The sequence below is a fragment of the Mastigoproctus giganteus genome, chromosome 10 (genome assembly GCF_048544385.1).
Source record: "Mastigoproctus giganteus isolate SK-2022 chromosome 10, ASM4854438v1, whole genome shotgun sequence".
Classification (NCBI taxonomy): domain Eukaryota; kingdom Metazoa; phylum Arthropoda; class Arachnida; order Uropygi; family Thelyphonidae; genus Mastigoproctus; species Mastigoproctus giganteus.
The window spans coordinates 199,738,169-199,758,561 of NC_143584.1; the positions used below are offsets into that span (position 1 = coordinate 199,738,169).

The following is a 20,393-nucleotide window of genomic DNA, read 5'->3' on the forward strand; positions in this document are numbered from 1 at the left end:
AACAGGAAAATCGACCAGACCCACACCAAAAAAATAAGAAGTACACTAACTCTGTGGTCATCGACAGGTGTAACCAACTCAAAGATTTGAGGGTTTCCTTCACTAATAAATTTAAATTTGATGCCCATGTCCTCAAAGTCAGCAACGCATTCAAATAATACATATACGGGCATATGTAAGACATTACGGGTGGCTCAAATATAATAATTTAAATTTTTTGAATCCCATTAATCCCAAACGAGCTCATCGAAATTAGTGCCATGAAAATGTGACGTGGAGCCCTGAAAAATTGGGTACAGTTCTTTTCTCTGATGAATCCCAGCCCTCGTGGTTAGCAGGATAGCCATCCTCCCCACACCAGGTAGAACATCTCTGAGTCCGAATCCCATCAATGACGGGAGGAATTTTTATGGGTCATTTTCACAACGTGGCTAAGTAAGTCTGTCTGAAGCGAGCGTAGCACGAGTAGCATTAATTTTTAATTAAATCATTTATTTAAAAATAAATACACTGTGTTGCCACTTTATTAGGTACACCTCCGCTGTGCACATAAATAGTTTGTCCCATATCGTTGCAAGTCACATAACCACGGTTGTGGATATAAATGCAGCAGAACAATCTTTCTAGTATCAGTTAAGCGTACAAACCCTAGCAAGAATGGTGAAAAGGAGTGATCTAACGGACTTCGAACGTGGCATGGTAGTACGTGCAAGACGTGCTGGACAAAGCATCTCTGAAACGGCAGTTCTCCTGAACGTTTCACGCACCACAGTTTCAAGGGTGTATCGAGAATGGTGCAACGAACAGAAAACATCCTCTCAACGGCACTCCTGTGAAAGAAAATCGCTTTTTGATGAGAGAAGTCGGTGGAGGATGGCTAGAATTGTGCAAGCAAACAGACGGGCCACAATGTCGCACATCACCTCAGAATTCAACCTTGGTGCGCAGAACAAAATATCGCAACGGACCACTAGTCGAACTTTGTCGCGAATGGGCTACAACAGCCGACGGCCACATCGCGCACCTTTGTTATCAATAAAGAACAAGAGAGCGGGCCTCCTGCGGGCATAGCAACATCAGCACTGGACTATCGAGGATTGGAAAACAGTTCCTTGGTCTGACGAGTCGAATTCCTGGTGCATCATGTTGATGGAAGGCTCAGAAATTGGCGAAAACAACATGAATCCATAGACCCGTCATGTCTGACGACTACTGTGCAAGGTGGTGAAGCAGTGTTATGGTGTGGGGAATGTTTTCTTGGGATACGTTGGGTCCATTGGTACCCATAGTTTCACGTCTGAATGCCACATCGTACCTAAACATCGTTGCTGACCACTTGCATCGGTTCATGTTGCCAGTTTATCCTGAGTCAGATGGTTACTTCAAGCAGGATAATGCGCCGGTGCACAAAGCCCGAATCACTATGGAATGGTTCCAGGAACATGACAATGACATTTCTTTGCTGCAGTGGCCCTCTCAGTACCTGGATCTCAATCCTATTGAACATTTTTGAGATGAGCTGTTCGCTGCAGGCCTACACCTCCGTCGAATCTCAAGAAACTGCGTGACACACTCATGGCTGCATGGTACTCCATTCCTGCACAACGTTTTCAGCATCTTGTTCAATCCATGCCTAGACGAATTCAAGCTGTTTCGAACTCTCAACACGCTACTAGGTAGGTGTACCTAATAAAGTGGCAGCACACTGTATATTATTATTACCTATAGAAACAGAAAAGGTTATACAGTAAAAGAATTCTAACGAAAGCACGTGATTCTCTCTCACACCCAGTAGGGTGAAGAATCTGAACTGTAGGAATCTATCTGTAAAGTCTCAAAAAAAACTGGATCTGTGCCACTGTATTCTCTGAACCACGAACCTTGTAATCTAGATGTATGTAGGACTGGTTCACATGGTATCTGTTCATGGATTCTATTTCTATTATCCTGATTTATCTTTTTGTATCACCATTCATAGGAAACCCGGCAGTGATGTGTGCATTGTATGGCGTATTTACGTATTGTACAATAAAGGTTTTAGCCATGTTCTTATTTCAATTTGTTTAATAATAATTTTTATTATTTAACGCAGTCCCTGAAGACAATATGGTATTAGCTTGTTTTTACACACATGTTTATGCGCTGATTTGAAGAGGAAATTTACATTCTTAATGGTCATAATAATACCAATGTGTATGTTGAATGGGGAGGCGATACCAGTTGCTCCGTTCCTTTCCACAAAGTCAGAGCTTGACTGCGTTAGCCACAAGCAGGTTTATGCAAAGTTAAGGAGAATTATTTGAGTCTGTAGCGTCTAATGAGGTTTCTATTTATTTATTTTTTAGATCAAAACCACATAAGTATATCCATCTAGACGAAGCTGCTGTATAGAAAGAGTATCCAATGGTGGTTGATGGCAGATCTTTTCTTATTGTCATTAAGTTTTCGTTTAAAGGAAAGATGCTTCTTCCTCCCGTAAACTCAGGGTTTTCAGTCAGCAATGAGAAAATCGACCACAGAACACACGCAATTTATCGACATATTACATATATGGGGCACAGCAGCATAAGCAGTTTTAAGCCTAAAAAATAAACAAAACAGTAAAATATTAGTTATGGCGATATCGAAACTGTGCACTTAACATTTTCTCAATAGAGTCTGGATGATTTTGGTGTACACTTTTTCTGTAACATGCATTTCAGCACATCATGGCGGATTCAAGTTCACTGAAACGAAGATTGGATTCTGAAAACTCTCCTGCCAAGAAATCGAATTGCACATGATTTTCCGTGCAAAATTACTTGACTGGTTTGCTGTCTTTTCTGGTTATCAGAGAAAGTGAACTCGATGGTATTGCCTCGTTGAAATGATCCTCTTAGCTTAGTTTATGATCATTTCTGACCAGTAATACTATAAGCACAGTAGCGAACAGTGACGTAGTGCCATTCGAATGTTTGTATTCAACTAAAGATCCTCCTTTCAGCTTGAAGAGCATTTTGTTTATTCAACAGGAAAGATTGACGTGATCGAAATAAAAGAAAAACAGGATTATTGAAATCTTCACAGTTTCCGATTGCGTAACTGTGGATTTTGCAGATTGAGAGAATTACAGAGGATTGTTGAACTTTTTTCGTAATTCTTAGTACAATAGATTATCGTATAAGGGTCTTTGTTTTGGTACCTTCTCCTGGAATATCATTTTTCCCGTGGTAAGGATTGGGTTGAAATCTTTGCAAGGTGTAGACTATTGTAACGAACAGCAGGCGGTAGCTTTGGAATTTCTGGAGCTGGCAGCAGTGATATCACTACTACTTAATTACATCTTGTTTTCTTTAAAAAGGACCCTTGCCCGACTGTTTGACACCGAATAACACAAGCAAAATTTCCAGAACGTTGACAGCAAAAGAGTGGAGCAGACCGGTACACGGAATGTTCGATTTTATCAGGGAAGTTAAGAACCAAAGAGATGATACTGTCCACCGAATTTGTAATGAACTCTTCCAAAAATTCTTTCGGCTTTGATCTCTGATTTGAATCAGTTTAACAGCTCCCTCACTGACGGCGTGGGGGAAAAAACGACAAACCAAGGATTACTTTTCACATTTAAATTTTTAATACAATTGTTTCAACTGTCCCAATATAATTAAACTAACAAGAAAACACTTTGAAAAACTCTACAATATAAAAATTTATTAGAACAGGGGTTTACAAATATTATTTTTGACAATGAACCAAATTAACAATACAATTATATATTAAACTTCGATGGAAACCGAAAAGTTTCCGAAATATATATTAAATTAAATCGATCTGAAAAATTCGTTGAAGCGATGGTTCATCCTTTTAGCTTATGGGCAAGGTCGACGATTCATCCTTTTACTTTATGGGCACTATCGCTTTTACATGCTCATTGAGAACACTTGAAAATATTGGAAAACACGTAGTATCCATTTTCATTCTTGCTTTACACAAGTTTTAAGATACTATTGGTTTCATCAGCGAATTTTTGAAAGGCGAGTTGTCAGAAACTCACATAATCTCAATTCTTAACCTGTTTCAATAAGACCCTCGCAGGTAGCACTGTTGGGAAAATCATCGTAGTCCCCCACCCCAGGTGGAAAACACTCGAATTCAAAAATCGTGAGGTGACAGTTTTATTGGGCTTTTTCACAACATGGCTCTGAGACGAGGGTTGCATGTTTTTTTTCCTATAAATTGGGTTTTTCTTTAATAAAGGAAACAAAAAATTAACGACAAAACACGAGCAATTTATCGACATATTATGGCCTAAGTTGCTGATGAGTCTTAAGTCCTACAATTCAAGTGTATCATATTGACTAAGTGCCGAACTCAGGCAGTACAGCACAGAATAATTCTAGATTTAAGTGAACTAATTTAATGGATGGAACTTATTCCACATCACCAATTATTAGTAGAATTCTTCATCCCATTAGATCATATCATTTCAGACGCTCTTTAATAGAAGCAGTTATAAATGATATGCCTGAATAATGATCGGCGTCACTTGAGATCTATCAACAACGTTTACTTTTGGATTTCAAAGAGGAAATCCATCATTGCCAGAATGCTACGAAGAATTTGTGAACAATTGCAGTTTCGTAAACTTTTAGGTAAACTTGGGAAATTCATGCAAACAGTTTTGCCCAAGATACACATCCTAACTAACCTGGAACTTTAGAATATTTACTATGCAGTTTAGAACATAATTTAATTGATGTTAAAGGTGATTGGACAATTTTTCTATTAGGAACAATGCGCAGAATATCATCTGATGCTGCGGCGTCCTATCGAACTCTGCGCATACTTGGGATCTAGCATTAGCATTAGCATTAGTAGAGGCATTTGATGCAAGAAAGCAAGCTTATGCAGCATCAGCCAAAAAAAAAAAAAAAATAAAATAAAATAAATAAATAAATAAAAAATAACCACTTCCACTTCACCACTCTGTTCGTTCGAAATACCTGTCCAGCTGAGCCTTAAACTTATTTAGGCTATCAACTTCCACGACAAGGGATGGAAGTCTGTTCCACCAAGAAACCACCCGCTGGCTAAAGGCAAATTTCCTCACGTCTATCCTACATCTGTCTTTCCTCAATTTGAATTTATGCCCTCTCAGGTGATTATTCTGAGCAAGAGGAAGAATCCCATCAGCATTGAGCATGCTCAAACCATTCAAGGCTTTATACAAAAAAAGTACACCTCTATTAGATCACCTCGCCGGTGCCTAGTCTCCAGACACTGTACTTTGCAAAACTTAAGCCTTTCTTCGTAAGAGCACCCCTTTGTTCCATTCACTAATCTTGTTGCCCTTCTCTGTACTCGTTCCAGCAGCTTTACATCCTTCTTGAAATGAGGCCTCCAGACCTGTATACAGTACTCTAGGTGTGGTCTGACCATTGCCTTATACAAGGGAATAATCACCTCCTTATCCCTGCTGGAAAAATTCCTATATATCATCGACAATACACCATGAACTACTCTTACAGCCTGTCTGCACTGCTCAGAAAACTTCATATCTGCCTGCACAACCACCCCCAGGTCCCTTTCATTCTCTACCACTGTCAGTGTAGTAGCACAGAGTTCATATGTTGCTCTGGGGCTGCTGTTTCCCATATGTAGTACTTTACATTTGTCAATGTTAAACTTCATTTGCCACCTCTCAGCCCATCTGCTCAACCTTTCCAGATCCTGTTGCAGTAGCATAGTGTCAGTAGTGTCCTTGAAAACCCTGCCAACCTTCGTATCGTCTGCAAACTTGGACATTAAGCTTGATATACCATCATCAATATCATTTATAAATACAGAAAACAATAATGGACCCAACACTAAACCCTGAGAGACTCCACTAATAACATTAGTCCACGATGAGCAGTGTCCATTGATTACTACTCTCTGTCTTCTCCACCTCAACCATCCCTTTATCCATAGCAGCAGTTTGCCTCCAATGCCACACTGCTCCAATTTGTGCAGCAGTCTTCCATGTGCAACAGTATCAAATGCCTTTCTAAGATCCAAGTATATATTATCAAAGTTATTCCCTGCATCCAGTTCTTTTGTGACTGCATCATAGTATCCAATCAAATTGGTCAGGCAAGACTTCCCCTTAACAAAACCATGCTGTGTCTGAGCTATAACTGAAGTCTTGTCTAGATGATACTGCAGTGCTTCTTTAACCAGTGCCTCCATTAATTTTCCTGGAACAGAAGTTAAGCTCACAGGTCTATAATTACTTGTGTCAGCCTTTGATCCTCCTTTGTGAATTGGGGTCACATATGCACATCTCCAGTCCATGGGTACTTCCCCTGAGTCCAAGGAAGCTCTCATAATTATGGCTAAGGGTTTGCTTACTTCCTTTGCTGCCTCCTTTAATATAACTGGATAGATCCCATCCACCCCAGGTGCCTTTCTTGTATTTACCTTCAAAAATTTCTCCTCCACTTTACTCTCAGTTATTACAAGATTCTCTAGCTTACTGCCAGAGTTGAACACACCTCTGGCATTCCCCTCGCTGAATAACTCCTCATGTGTGAATGTCGATGCAAATTATTCATTCAGTTTGTTAGCTACTTGAGCAGGATCATCAATAGTTGACCCATCGATATCAAGTGGACCAATGTGATTCATCCCCTTCCTTCTAGAGTTTACATAAATAAAGAACTCTTTGCTGTTTTTCTTTGCATCCCTTGCCAAAGATTTCTCGTAATCTGCCTTCGCCTGCCTAACCTCCTTTGTAACTTGGTTACAGATCAACTTGTATCTATCATAGGCTTTTGTGTCACATGTTAATTTATATGTATCCCATGCATTTTTCTTCTCTGCCACATGCCTCATTAGTTCATCTGACATCCATTTAGGCCTGAACCTTGAACAATATTTCTTAGTTGGTATGTAAAGCCTAGTAGCTTCCAAGATAAGTTCGTTGAATGCTTCCCATTTTGCATTTGCTGTTGGTAACATCATCAGTTGGTCCCACTGTATAGAATTTAAATACTGTCTCAGTCCATCGTAGTCGCCTTTGCGAAAGCAATAACCCTTCCCTTTACCCCTAATGGTAATTACCTCTTTGAGTAAATCCCACTTCAGCACACTGTGATCACTGCCACCTAGTGGTTCATTTACCTGCAGATTCTTAATGCATGAAGAATTACTGCTGATAATCAAATCAAGATTATTACTCCCTCTAGTTGCCTCCCAAACAAGCTGATGTAGAAAACAATCATCCAATAAATCCACAAAAGCCTTGCTAGTGTGTGAGTGACCAGCTCCCAAATTCCAGTCAATATCTGGGAAATTAAAATCCCCCATTATAAGACTCTCTGATTTACTGGCCCACTCTATTTCCCCGTACAGTTTCTTATTGTACTCATCAGAGTCATTAGGCCTATTGCACACTCCTACTCTCAATTTTGATCTCCCAATGCTTATGTCACACCAAACTGACTCGACACTGCACTGTCCAGCGATGTCGACTGGCTTCACTTCCTTGGATTTTATGTATTTCTTAACTAATAGCATAACCCCTCCTTCCTTCCTACCCTGTCTATCCTTTCTGTAGACGTTGTACTCCCCAAATTGCAGTTCTGCATCCCTTATATCTGTGTGACACCACGTCTCTGAAATCCCCACAATATCTGCCTTTGATGTTTTGAGCAATACCTCAAATTCATCAAATGTATTTACTAAACTCCTAGCATTGGTGTACACTCAAGTATACCAGCACCTGTTCTTTTTCTTAGCTACCCTAACACAACTTATGTGTTTATTTGTACCCCAATTATTCTCAGCAGTCTCTGAACTATCCTGCATCTTATTTTCCAGGCTGCTGCTCATTCCAATAGAGGCAGTGCAAGAATCACTTTCACCTCTGCCAGTGGCTACTGTTAATCTATTAATCCTTGTATCCCCCCAATCTAGCAGTTTTCCGACCCAACTGACACTGCCTCGATAGCATCAGCAAACATTCTTGCACCCTTTCTATTTAAGTGTATCCCAACCCCGTAGAAGCAGTCTCTCCTGTTAACAAGTACAGTCCAGGCTGAAAAAAATTTTAACCCTTGAGCCTTGCACAATCCTTCCTGGGCCGAATTGATCGACAAGGCTCTCGTCATATACTCCCTCCTATCGTGTCTGGGCAGAATTGCAGACACTTTCAAATTCAACCCTAATTCACGGCTTTTTTTCAACAGTGACCTGTACTTGTTAAGTAATTCCGCCGGTCTAAGGTTATAAACGACTGGCACTCCTTAGACCAAGGTCTTCTGGTATGTCGGTCCTTACATATATGTATTCTGGTATATCGGTCGTGTAAATGGCACAGAGTTGAATTTCAGCAATTGTCATCTTTATGACTAGTACATAAGCGTCTTGAACAGCTCTTTCGGAGCGACACAGAGGATATCAATATTAGCATTCTTGGTATGAAGATCAAGGCAGTAAGTGCCAAAAGTATATTTTACTTCTCATAGTTTCGGCGTATTACAGAGGAACATTCTTCCTTGTGCTATCTTCAAAAACCCTCCGTCTTACTGATTGATTTATATTGATGAGCATTTTTAATCTGTGAATATTCTCCCCAGGCAAAACAAACTGACCATACTCCAACAGCAACTTTCAGTTCTTTGCAATTCATTAACATTTTGGGAGATAAAGAGACGTCAATTCCAACTTTTTTATACTCATTCAGGACTGGAACTATCAAAACAACAACAAGTGATAGAGACTTGAGAGTCCTGCATATAAAGAAAAAACGAAAAATTAGTAAATTTTGTCCTTTTTAAATCTACCGTATATTGTCAGAATTTTTGTGGAATTAATATTGCAAAGAATTAGTGAATAATTGCAGTCGCATTTGGGTAATGTTGGCAAATTTGTGCTACAAGAAGGGCCCAAGATACATCTCTTACATATCCATGAATATTGGAATATATAGGACGCCGTTTAACCCAAACTCTAATTTAGATTAAAGGCAATTCGAAATTCCTGCTGTTAGAAAGGTGCTCAATTTCATCATCAGTGACTCGACATCCATTCATACCTTGCACACATATGGGATCTAAGTTTTCTCAAGAGGCTGATATTCCTTAAATTTATCTTCAGGTATGAATTTCTCTTTGAATGGAGCAAATAACAATCAAGATTTTTATTACTGGTAAGGGAGCTTTATCAACAGCTCTTAATCTTTGACATTATGTCCTCTCCCCATAAATTCCAAGGAACGGTCACTGAAATCTATCAACGGACGTGCGTTGGAGAGGAAAAGGATATAATATATATTGGCAATCTTGGTAGGAATATAAGTTAAAAGAATATATTTTTCCTCTTACATAATTTGCAAAATGTTCTGTTTAAAATTAATGAATAAAAAGAAAGTATTTTATATTCCTCTCACATAATTTTTAAGCACTTCACTACTAGTCGCACATAATGTAAACACGAAAATAAACATAATTATGGTCCCCGCTGAGTGCAGTGTTCAAATGTACAGTATCCCAATTCACAAAGAGGGATAAAAGGGTGACACGAGTAATTCCAGACCTGTTTGTTGAACTTTTGTTCCAAGAAAAACCATGATGGAGAATTTATTGGTTAAAGAAGTAATTCAAGACCATCTAGATAAGGCTGCTATACTTCATGGGTTTGTTAATGGGGAAAAAGGTTTTCTGCCCAATTTCATTGGTTACCATGATGTTTTTTGTTTGTTTGTTTGTTAGTTATTGGTGCATTGGCTTCTGTGGCCATATTGCACCTCCCAAGGTTTTTGCATATTCTACTCTGATCCATGCCCGAGGCGGGATTCGAACATGCGACCTTTGGATTACCATGACGTCATCAAAAAGAAACAAGATGCAAAAAATATTTTAATATTAAAATAAGAGAGCCAAAGTTTACATGACTACATTGGAATGGGCATATTACCGGATAGATTTCCTTTAGTGAAATTCTTCAAAGAGAGAGAAAGAAGTATTTTGAGAATACTTCAAATGGAATAATTTTCTTTATATATAGTTATAATAGCACTTCTATTTTCCACACTCAGTACCTTACTTGTCGCATTTATCCAATAACATACAACAAAGATGCTTTCTAAATGAAGAGGATTAATTTAGATAACACTCTAGAATCATCCACAATATTCAAACAACACTCCAACTTTCTAGAATCATCTAAAACATTTTACCAACTTAATCTTCTATACGATGTTCTACAAACCTCACAAATTTTCCTCTACTACAGCGGTGTTAAACCTTTTCCATGAGGGGGCCATATTCAAAATTTCAAAGATATATTGAAAGAAATGTTTGCAAGATCAAACAGACACTACTTGATAGTTGTTTTATTCGTTTCCCCTTTTCTGTCATTAAATTAACAATTTCATGACGCGATTTAAGAAAAGATATAATATTGCCACGATTATTTATTAATTAAAACTTTGTATTCAGTTTTCTGAAAGAAATTTGAAATTTGAAATTTGAAATTTCTTTCAGAAATTTGAAACATATGGTGATTAAGGCCAAGTGATCGTATAAAATTTACACTTGAAATAACCACATTCATGATTCGATGGGGATCCAATACTTTCCCAAAGAGTTTCTTGTTGCACAATGTAATGAATTCCAATCGGAAGTTGGGCTTCGATATCTAGCATTTTCTTGATTATTCTACTCGTAACACCAATGTTTCTGCCAATCATATTTTTTTCCACCATCAGTTGTTGCCCCTATCAGGTTTCAAATATTTAATCTTAACTTTTCAACAGATTAGCAAAAAATTTAAAGATTTTCACCAGCAGTGGTTCAGCGGATACTCTGTAATTCAGCTGAATCTTCAAATGGTACAAAATTATTAATTCCACGTATGAAGATAAGGAATTGGACTGTGTCATGTACATCTATAACGTCATCCACTGCTACACAAAAATATTTCATTTTTTTCCAAAAGTTGTTCGAACAAATTCTTTCCAATATCTTCTATTCTTCACATAATTGTTTGTCGAGACAAACTATGGCAAAATATGGATAGTTCTACCAATAATTATTTGGATAGTTTGGGTCTAAGACTAAATATTGGAACGGAAGGCTCACACAATGCCTCGGAAAATTATAATGAATCGGAAATCAAAAAATGGTCGCTTTATAGAACTTCGAGATCTTATCCACAGCATAATAAATGTGCTCGGCAAAGTAAATAAATTAGTAAAACGCGTAATTTTTGAAGTTATCACAAAGAGGAAAATTCCAGTATATTACGCTGAAAACATGAGGGCTAAAATATGTATACTTTTTGACACTGACTGCCTTGATCTTTATCCGAAATGTGCAGACATTGATATCCTGTGTTGCCACGAAGCATAGATCGATCAGAATTTATTTATCATTTCCGTAAAATTGCTCAAAAAAACGATATGAATTCAAATAACTAAGAGCAGTTGAAGACGCCTATGTACCAATCACATAGATGGCATTTGCAGGAATTCAGATCGATATTGTATTAGCACGACTAGAAATGACAAATATACCTGAAGATCTAGAAATTAAAGGACGTCAGTCTGAGTTATAAGATTTAATTTGGCAGAATTATTAAAGTACATTATGGTGGCTTTAAAACACCAAAATCATAGGACAATATGTTTCTACACTGGAATGGGAAAAGCACAGCTACAATTAAATTATTTTTAAAAGTTTAAAATAGCAAATTGATTAATCCGTTGAAGTATAAAATTACTTCATATTACTCTAAATTTATTATAAAATTTTAATTCCATTAAATTTTTATTATTATTATTAAAATCCGTTTATTAAAAAATAGCAAGTGTTTGCTTTCACCCCTTATACACAGCCGATATACAAATGCTTAAGAAACCCATACTGGAATAATGTTGAATCTCAGAATGTAGTAGAGATGAATAAGGATCACAGAGTCTCTGAACAAGGAGCAGAAAAGTCTTTGAGTAGGAGCTAAAAACAGAACTCTCCTAAACCATTCATAGCTGAACACTCATTCGCTGCTCTTCCTGAGTAGCCCGTTCTTCATTATCACCACCCCTTAAGGGTCCCCATGGAATATGATGCGAGCCAGTTAAATAACGTTTGGGTGCATTTCTTGGGACTTATGTGAATGTCGAGTCAACTAATGGCAGAGTCTTTCAAGAATAAGCTGCCACAGATATGATATTTCTGAACGTATACAAACATGAATGGAAATGGATAATAAACTTCCGAAGACACCAACTTTCCAATTATTTTTCAAATAATATTTTCAATGTGCGTCAGAAACGATTCCGTGTCCAAGAGCGAAGAGGCTGAAAAGAACTGTTTCGTTAAAATAATGCAGAGAACACTGTCCGTCCAATAAGATGTAGTTAGGACAGTAATTTTGTTAGTTACTAAATGTATTCTATAAAAATTCATTTTTCCAAAGCACAACCTGAGATTGTGTTTCGGGAAAAGAATTTTACCGAATATCATCTTTCTATAGAAAGAAAATGGAGTTCGAGTTCTCTACAGAAAGATAAATGGAAACCCTTCAATATTTGTTCAACGAGCTTCTACCCAGTACGTGCTCCACATTCACAAATCTTTCCCTGATACAGAGAGAAGAATCCATTGAAAAAAAGCTAACTTAAAACCAAATATAGTAACTTTGAAAGAAAATAAGGAGGCTGATATAAAGTACAGCCATAACCTCAGAAATAGTCACCTATATGCTGAAAACACATTTCAAAACAATGAAAATATAAAGCGGTAAACTTGCCAGAAAAAAGGGGTTATACTGGAAACTGAAAATTTCCAGGACCTCACTAATTTGGAATCTTCTGCATAATAGCAAGTGCGCCTAAACGCACTTGCTATTAAGTGCTTATTTTTGACTTCACAAAATTATAATCGCCCAGGTACTGCGAGGATATGGATATTGATGTTGAAAATATATTGGCATGTCGCAAGTTACCTGGCAAGAAATATTTTAAAGAGCAGTAATTGTGAAACATGTAAAGATTTATTACTGGACCCAAAAGATCATGATATGGACAAATTGTTGTTGTAATAAAGATGTTAATTTGAGAGAGAGTATGGACTAAAATGGCCATCATAGGAATTGTTGAATTCACTGAGAAGTGTATCAAATATTTTGCTTTTCTGAAGTCTATTTTTTATTTCATGAGGAAAAGTTACCAAGCACATTGGAAACTCGGTACAAGAGTAATAAGCACACGTGAAAAAAGTGCTTATTCACTCTATCCTGTAAATTATGTCAAAACAAAGTGAAAAATATGAATTTGGCTTGCCTGTCGAGTCAGGCATGAAACTCGCTTCAAAAACTATAGAAATATGTGTAACCGGGAAATGTTAAGCATGTGCTGTGAAAGATAGAGGGGAAAATTGTCACGATTTTTCTTTTTAGAGATTACTTGTATCAAAGCAATGTAAATCGATCAATACTGGATTAACTGACCATTTTGAACGACATATACCTTAATGATAAATAACATATAGCTCCTATTGATACGGAGCCTTTGGTTTCATTGCCTGGTTGAGATTGTTGATCAATGAGGATGACCAAACTCAGCATTGAAGAATATGAAAAATGACAATACAAAATACCCAGATGACTCACCAACCATAGTTTGGAAAATGTCTGTCACCACTCTTAATCCTATCATGCTTCATATTTGAAACTTATCTCTGAGACTGGGCATTTACACAAATCATTTCAATCAAATTAAGATACTTCTGGTATTCAAATAAGGTGACAAGTGGTCTGTATAAGATTTCAGACCAAACAAACACCACCTTTCTAAACCATTTGTCAGAGTTGTGCATAAACTCCAATTTTTTCAAGCCTTACATACATCAAAATCAACATGGCTTTGGTTGTGGTAAGTCAGCAATCGGTAATTTGCTATACGTTTGGTTATGTACATCCAAAATTCTTTTGGATGTACATACTCTTTCTCCTTAATTAATATTGTTGAAGAACACTCTACAATCATCTATAATATACATGGAACATTCCCACTCTCCATATATTCTTAAATAACCTACAATGTTCTGTCACTTTCAGGAATCTTCTCCGATGTTCTACAACTTTCAGCTACTTTCTACGATTTTCTTTTACCAGAGGAATCTTTTACACTTTCTTGAATATTTCGATTCTTCTAGAAATTGTTTAAATATTATTAAAGTTTTTTTTTTTAATTTTTTAAAAATTGATAAACATGTTGTTCTCATTTTAATAATACCGCTAAAAATAAAGAAAAAGGAAATGCCGTTCCAAACTTTCTGCCAGGATTGCAACTTGTCTCTGTCAGAATATACCACTGATTAAAATAAATATGAACTCTATTTTATGTACAAAAAAAGTTATGAAATTAAAACCGGGAAAATATAAATGCAAAATTTTTGTAAAACATTTTTCAAGCAAAAACGTTTGATTTTACAGAAGTTAGATTATATGGCAAATTGCAAAATTTGAACAAATGATTGGAAAAGTCAAGAAAAATCAAGGTATTTGTTAGCTAGACAACGTGGTCAAGCTAACAGATCCCTTGACATGACAGACCAGTTTTCTAAGTGGGTGTGGTCAATGGTATAGCACCTGAGGGCGTCACTAATCCGCGTAACCTCTAACTGAGATCACCTTTAGCCAATGACAGTTAGCTTCAGGAGTAGAGTTACTCCTGAAACTAACTGTCATTGGCTAAAGGTGATCTGGGATAGAATTATGCCTGAACCCCCAATATTTTTAATCCCATATAAACTCTAATCCTCAGCAGTTTTTCATCAATATTAGAAGAGTTTCTTCAGAGTCACTGCGGTTTTTCATCAGCCTTAGAAGAGTCTGTGGTTTTGTTTTGAAGTAAGTAAATTTTTCAATTATTCCATACAATAAATTCATTCATTTATTAGCGGTTAAGGTATAATTGGAAATATTAAAGAAAGCTAAATATTTCAAGTTTGCTGAATTTTCTTTGAAACGATTTAAATTAAAATCACCAAAAAGACTGAGTTCAAAAAATTAATTCTTTATTTTGAAAAATTTCTGTTTGACGGTTGGTATGTTTTATGTCCACGACCAGAACAGAGCAACGTTTTAATTTATTTTAAAAGGGTCACAATATTTTTCACTTGTGGACAATTAGCTTTGTTTATTTTATCTTTTATATCAAAATAAATTGAAATAGTATTTTGATAGGAAATCTCCCACTGTCTTTTCCGCGTTAAATTTCATTTTAACAATTCTAAAAACATTTCTCTGCATTTTTTCAAATTTGCGTAAAAATTTCAGAACAATTAATTTTTTACAATATCTGATAGATTAAAAAAGTGCAAACGTTTCTAATTTTTAGTTTCTTCTTTATTTGCAGAACCACAAGTCATTGTTCCGGTATTATTCGAATCGTTCTGGATTTTTCTGAATATGGAGTCAATTCTCGATAATGGTTCGCAAGGTTCTAATGAATTGGAAAGAACAAAAGAACTGAAACAAGTGCTCGTGGATTATGGTCAGTTTGCAGAGCCTGGGGCGTTGCTTCAAAGAGTTCGAGTACTGCACAAAATAAATCATTTGGTAAATCGATGGATCTTTAAAGTTAGCAGGACGAAGAACATTCCTCCAAATCAGGCTCGAAACATGAGAGCTAAAATATATACATTCGGCTCTTACCGCCTTGGTCTCCACACAGAGGATGCAGATATTGATATACTCTGTGTCGCTCCAAATCACGTGAATCGATCAGATTTCTTTGACAGTTTCCTGGAATTGCTAAAAACACGATATGAAGTGAAAGATTTAAGAGCTGTTGAAGAAGCCTACGTACCAGTCATCAAGATGATTTTTTGGGGAATTCATCTCGATATACTATTTGCCCGGCTGGAATTAACAAATATACCGGAAGATCTAAATTTAATGGACGATAATCTTTTAAAAAACCTAGATCCGAAGTGTGCACGGAGTTTAAATGGATGTCGAGTCGCTGAGGAAATACTACACATCATTCCGAACAAAAAAAGTTTCCAATTAGCTTTAACCACAATTAAGTTATGGGCTAAACAACGTTGTATATATTCTAATGTTTTAGGTTATTTAGGAGGTATATCATGGGCCATGCTCGTTGCAGAAATATGCCAACGTTACCCAAATGCAACGGCTGCTACAATTGTTCACAAATTTTTTTTAGTATTCTCAACGTGGTCTTGGCCTAAACCCGTATTATTGAAGCAATTGGAGGACATCAACTTGGGATTTTCTGTTTGGGATCCAAGAGTAAACTTTGCTGACAGATTCCATGTGATGCCAATAATTACTCCGGCATATCCATATCAGAACTCTGCTTTTAATGTGTCATCGTCAACAAGGACTATAATTTGCAGGGAACTTAAGCGAGGTTTAATTATAACTGAATCTGTCATGATGGGAGAGGAAGATTGGAATCAGCTATTTGAGAAGCAAAATTTTTTCGAGGAGTATGAATATTTCATCATTGTTATTGCATGTGCGAGTACAAAAGAAAATCATCTACACTGGCATGGCCTGGTGGATTCAAAAATTCGATTATTGATTGTTAACCTGGAGAAGATTCCGACAATGAAATTAGCACAGGTGCACCCAGAATCGTTGACTCGTGCAGATGCTCGGGAGGCTAATTTTCGGTCAAAATGGTTTATAGGAATAAAGTTCAAGAACACTGAATATGTGAATCTCGAATTAAATAATGCCATCCATCTTTTCAAGAAGAAGGTCATGAAAGATGCTGTTTGTAGAAACGTGTACAAAGTAGGAATGGAATTAGATACTAAACAAATCCGAAGAAACAATCTTTCCAATTATTTGCCGAAAAATGTTTTCAATGGTTCCATAGAAACTATCCCTCTCAAGAAGCGAAAATGCTAAAAAGAACTGTTGTGTTGAAACGATCTTCCCTTGAGAAGTAATTTTGTTTTGTTGTTGTATATTTACTACTGTTGATTGTTCAAAAATAATGTTTTGTATTTGCATTTGTTACAATAAATGTTTATGTTTTGTAAAATTTCTTGAATTCTTTTCTTGCCTATTTCATTATAGCAGTTTAAAAAGAAAAAATTTGAACCTCATTCCAATTCAGAATGTCAAATGAATTGGGAAATGATTTTTTTACCTTTTTTGTTTTAATTTACACCGTATTATAGTTACTTTGAGGGTTATTAACAGTATTCTGTAAAATTAATTTTCCAATGCAGGAAAGTACTTGCACCCTTCAAAATTGGGGCATCTGAGAATGTTGTCGTCTACCCATATGTATTTTGACCATATTTGCATGTCTTCTCTGGTCGATTTACATGATTTCCACAGGTATAACCGAGTTTCCGAGGGAAATCCATTACTTTCCCCGCCTGGGAGTGACAAGGCCTGACGTAGCCCAGTGGTCAGGAGCGAGAGTGCATAGCACGCGTTCCTTGAGTGGACCGGGGTTCAAGCCCGTGACTATTAAATACGATAAATATTTGTATTGACGATTTATTGTAAACTCTACTGACTTGGTTTTCGTGCCGGAGTATAAACAGAAACTTACATTTATGTAAAAGACCACTGAGTCAGTAAAGAGATTCGAACATTAATCCCTTTACTTTTCCACGTCTCTAGTGATGCAAACTTCTGTTTGGGATACAACGATGGTTGTATATGCATTTTAAGACAAAAATACAAATATTTCTCATACTCTAGCCTGCTACAATGAAGCAGTGGACAATGACCACGAAACATATAGAATTTCAAGATGCTTATTAATCAGATATAAAGATGGCATTGGGTGCAATTCAGATCAATATGCTATCTGCACCGCTGGAAAGCTTACATTAGGAAATTGACTAAGGCGCATTTATGATGCTAAGCACTTTATATACATTAGGAAATTGATTAATCAGTTGAAACAAAAAATTTCTTTACAATATTGTTAATGTGGTATAAAATTTGATTGCCATTAAATTCTTAAGAAACCCATGCTGGAATAACGTCCAATCTATTGATCTGTTTCTTTTTAAATATTTTTTGTAATGTGTGAAAAAGAATTGCTCGCAAACATACGTTAATTAGAACAAAGTAGCCATTTTCTTTTATCAGCAGAAAATCTTCAGATGGGAGCCTTATAGGAATTCAAGTAGTTTATTATGTAGTGCATTCACTTATTTTTGGACAGTGCTTTGGCTTGAAGATCAATAATTTCAAATTGCAAGCTGGGTTTGTAGTTCATGTCTTTTTCATGAGATCATATATCATCAAACGGACTTTAAAATTCGTCAAAAAGTAATTGTAATAACGAAAGGCAACGATTCTTTGGAATTATGTGTTTCTATTTTAGAAGGTACAACATTCAACTTGAACTAAATTGTCTTACCCAATTAGGGATTTAAATAATAACAACTTATTCTTAAATTATTTCATGTCAACATACAAATTAGAGACAAATTTTCTTTTTCCCTTGTAGTTTTAAATTTAGAGCATTTCAGTTACTAGAAATGTTTGCAAGATCAAACAGACACTACTTGATAGTTGTTTTATTGGTTTCCCCTTTTCTGTCATTAAATTATCAATTTCATGACGCGATTTAAGAAAAGATATAACACTGCCACGATTATTTATTAATTACAGCTTTGTATCCAGTTTCAAATTTCTTTCAGAAATTTGAAACATATGGTGATTAAGGCCAAGCGATCGTATAAAATTTGCACTTGAAATAACCACATTCATGATTCGATGGGGATCCAATTTTCCCAAAGAATTTCTTGTTGCACAATGTAGTGAATTCCAATCGGAAGTTCGTCTTCGATATCTAGCATTTTCTTGGATATTCTACTCACAACACCAATGTTTCTGCCAATCATATTTTTTGCACCATCAGTTGTCGTCCCTACCGGGTTTCAAATATTTAATCTTAACTTTTCAACAGATTGGCAAAAATTTTTAAAGATTTTCACCAGCAGTGGTTCAGCGAATACTCTGTAAATCAGCTGAATCTTCAATTGGTAGAAAATTATTAATTCCACGTTTGAAGATAAGGAATTGGACTGTGTCATGAACATCTATACCGTCATCCACTGCTACACAAAAATATTTCAATTTTTTTCCAAACGTTGTTCGAACAAATTCTTTCCAATATCTTCTACTCTTCGCATAATTGTTTGTCGAGACAAACTATAATTTTTTAAATAGTTCTACCAATCATTATTTGGATAGTTCGGGTCTAAGACTAAATATTGGAACGGAAGCCTCACATAATGCCTCGGAAAATGATAATGAATTGGAAATCAAAAAATGGTCACTTTATAGAGCTTCGAGATCTTATCCACAGCATAACAAATGTGCTCGGCAAAGTAAATAAATTAGTAAAACGCGTAATTTTTGAAGTTATCAAAAAGAGGAAAATTCCAGTACATTACGCTGAAAACATGAGGGCTAAAATATGTATACTTTTAGACTCTGACTGCCTTGATCATTATCCGAAATGTGCAGATATTGATATCCTGTGTTGCCACGAAGCATAGATTGATCAGATTTTATTTAACATTTCCGTAAAATTGCTCAAAAAACAATATGAATTCAAATACCTAAGAGCAGTTGAAGACGCCTATGTACCAATCACATAGATGGCATTCGTAGGAATTTAGATCGACATTGTATTAGCACGACTAGAAATCACAAATATACCTGATGATCTAGAAATTAAAGGACGTCAATCTGAGTTATAACATTTAATTTGGCAGAATCATTAAAGTACATTATGGTGGCTTTAAAACACCAAAAACATAGGGCACTGCTACTTTTCCACACTGGAATGGGAAAAACACAGCTACAATTGAATTATTTTTAAAAGTTTAAAATAACAAATTGATTAATCCGTTGAAGTATAAAATTACTTCAGATTACTGTAAATTTATTATAAAATTTTAATCCCATTAAATGCTTAAGAAACCCATACTGGAATATTGTTGAATCTCAGAATGTAGTAGAGATGAATAAGGATCACCGAGTCTCTGAACAAGGAGCAGAAAAGTCTTTGAGTACGAGTAAAAAACAGAACTCTCCTAAACCATTCATATCTGAACACTTATTCGCTGCTCTTCCTGAGTAGCCCGTTCTTCATTATCACCACCCCTTAAGGGTCCCCATGGAATATGATGCGAGCCAGTTAAATAACGTTTGGGTGCATTTCTTGCGACTTATGTGAATGTCGAGTCAACTAATGGCAGAGTCTTTCAAGAATAAGCTGCCACAGATATGATATTTCTGAACTTATACAAACATGAATGAAATGGATAATAAACATCCGAAGACACCAACTTTCCAATTATTTTTCAATATGCGTCAGAAACTATTCCGTGTCCAAAAGCGAAGAAGCTGAA

The 20,393-nt window shown here is 36.2% G+C and overlaps 1 pseudogene; it reads left to right on the forward strand.

Moving 5' to 3' along the window:
- Window positions 1–15,435: 15,435 nt before the first annotated feature.
- On the forward strand, window positions 15,436–16,908 carry LOC150079765 (poly(A) polymerase type 3 pseudogene; annotated as a pseudogene).
- The last annotated feature ends 3,485 nt before the right edge of the window (window positions 16,909–20,393 follow it).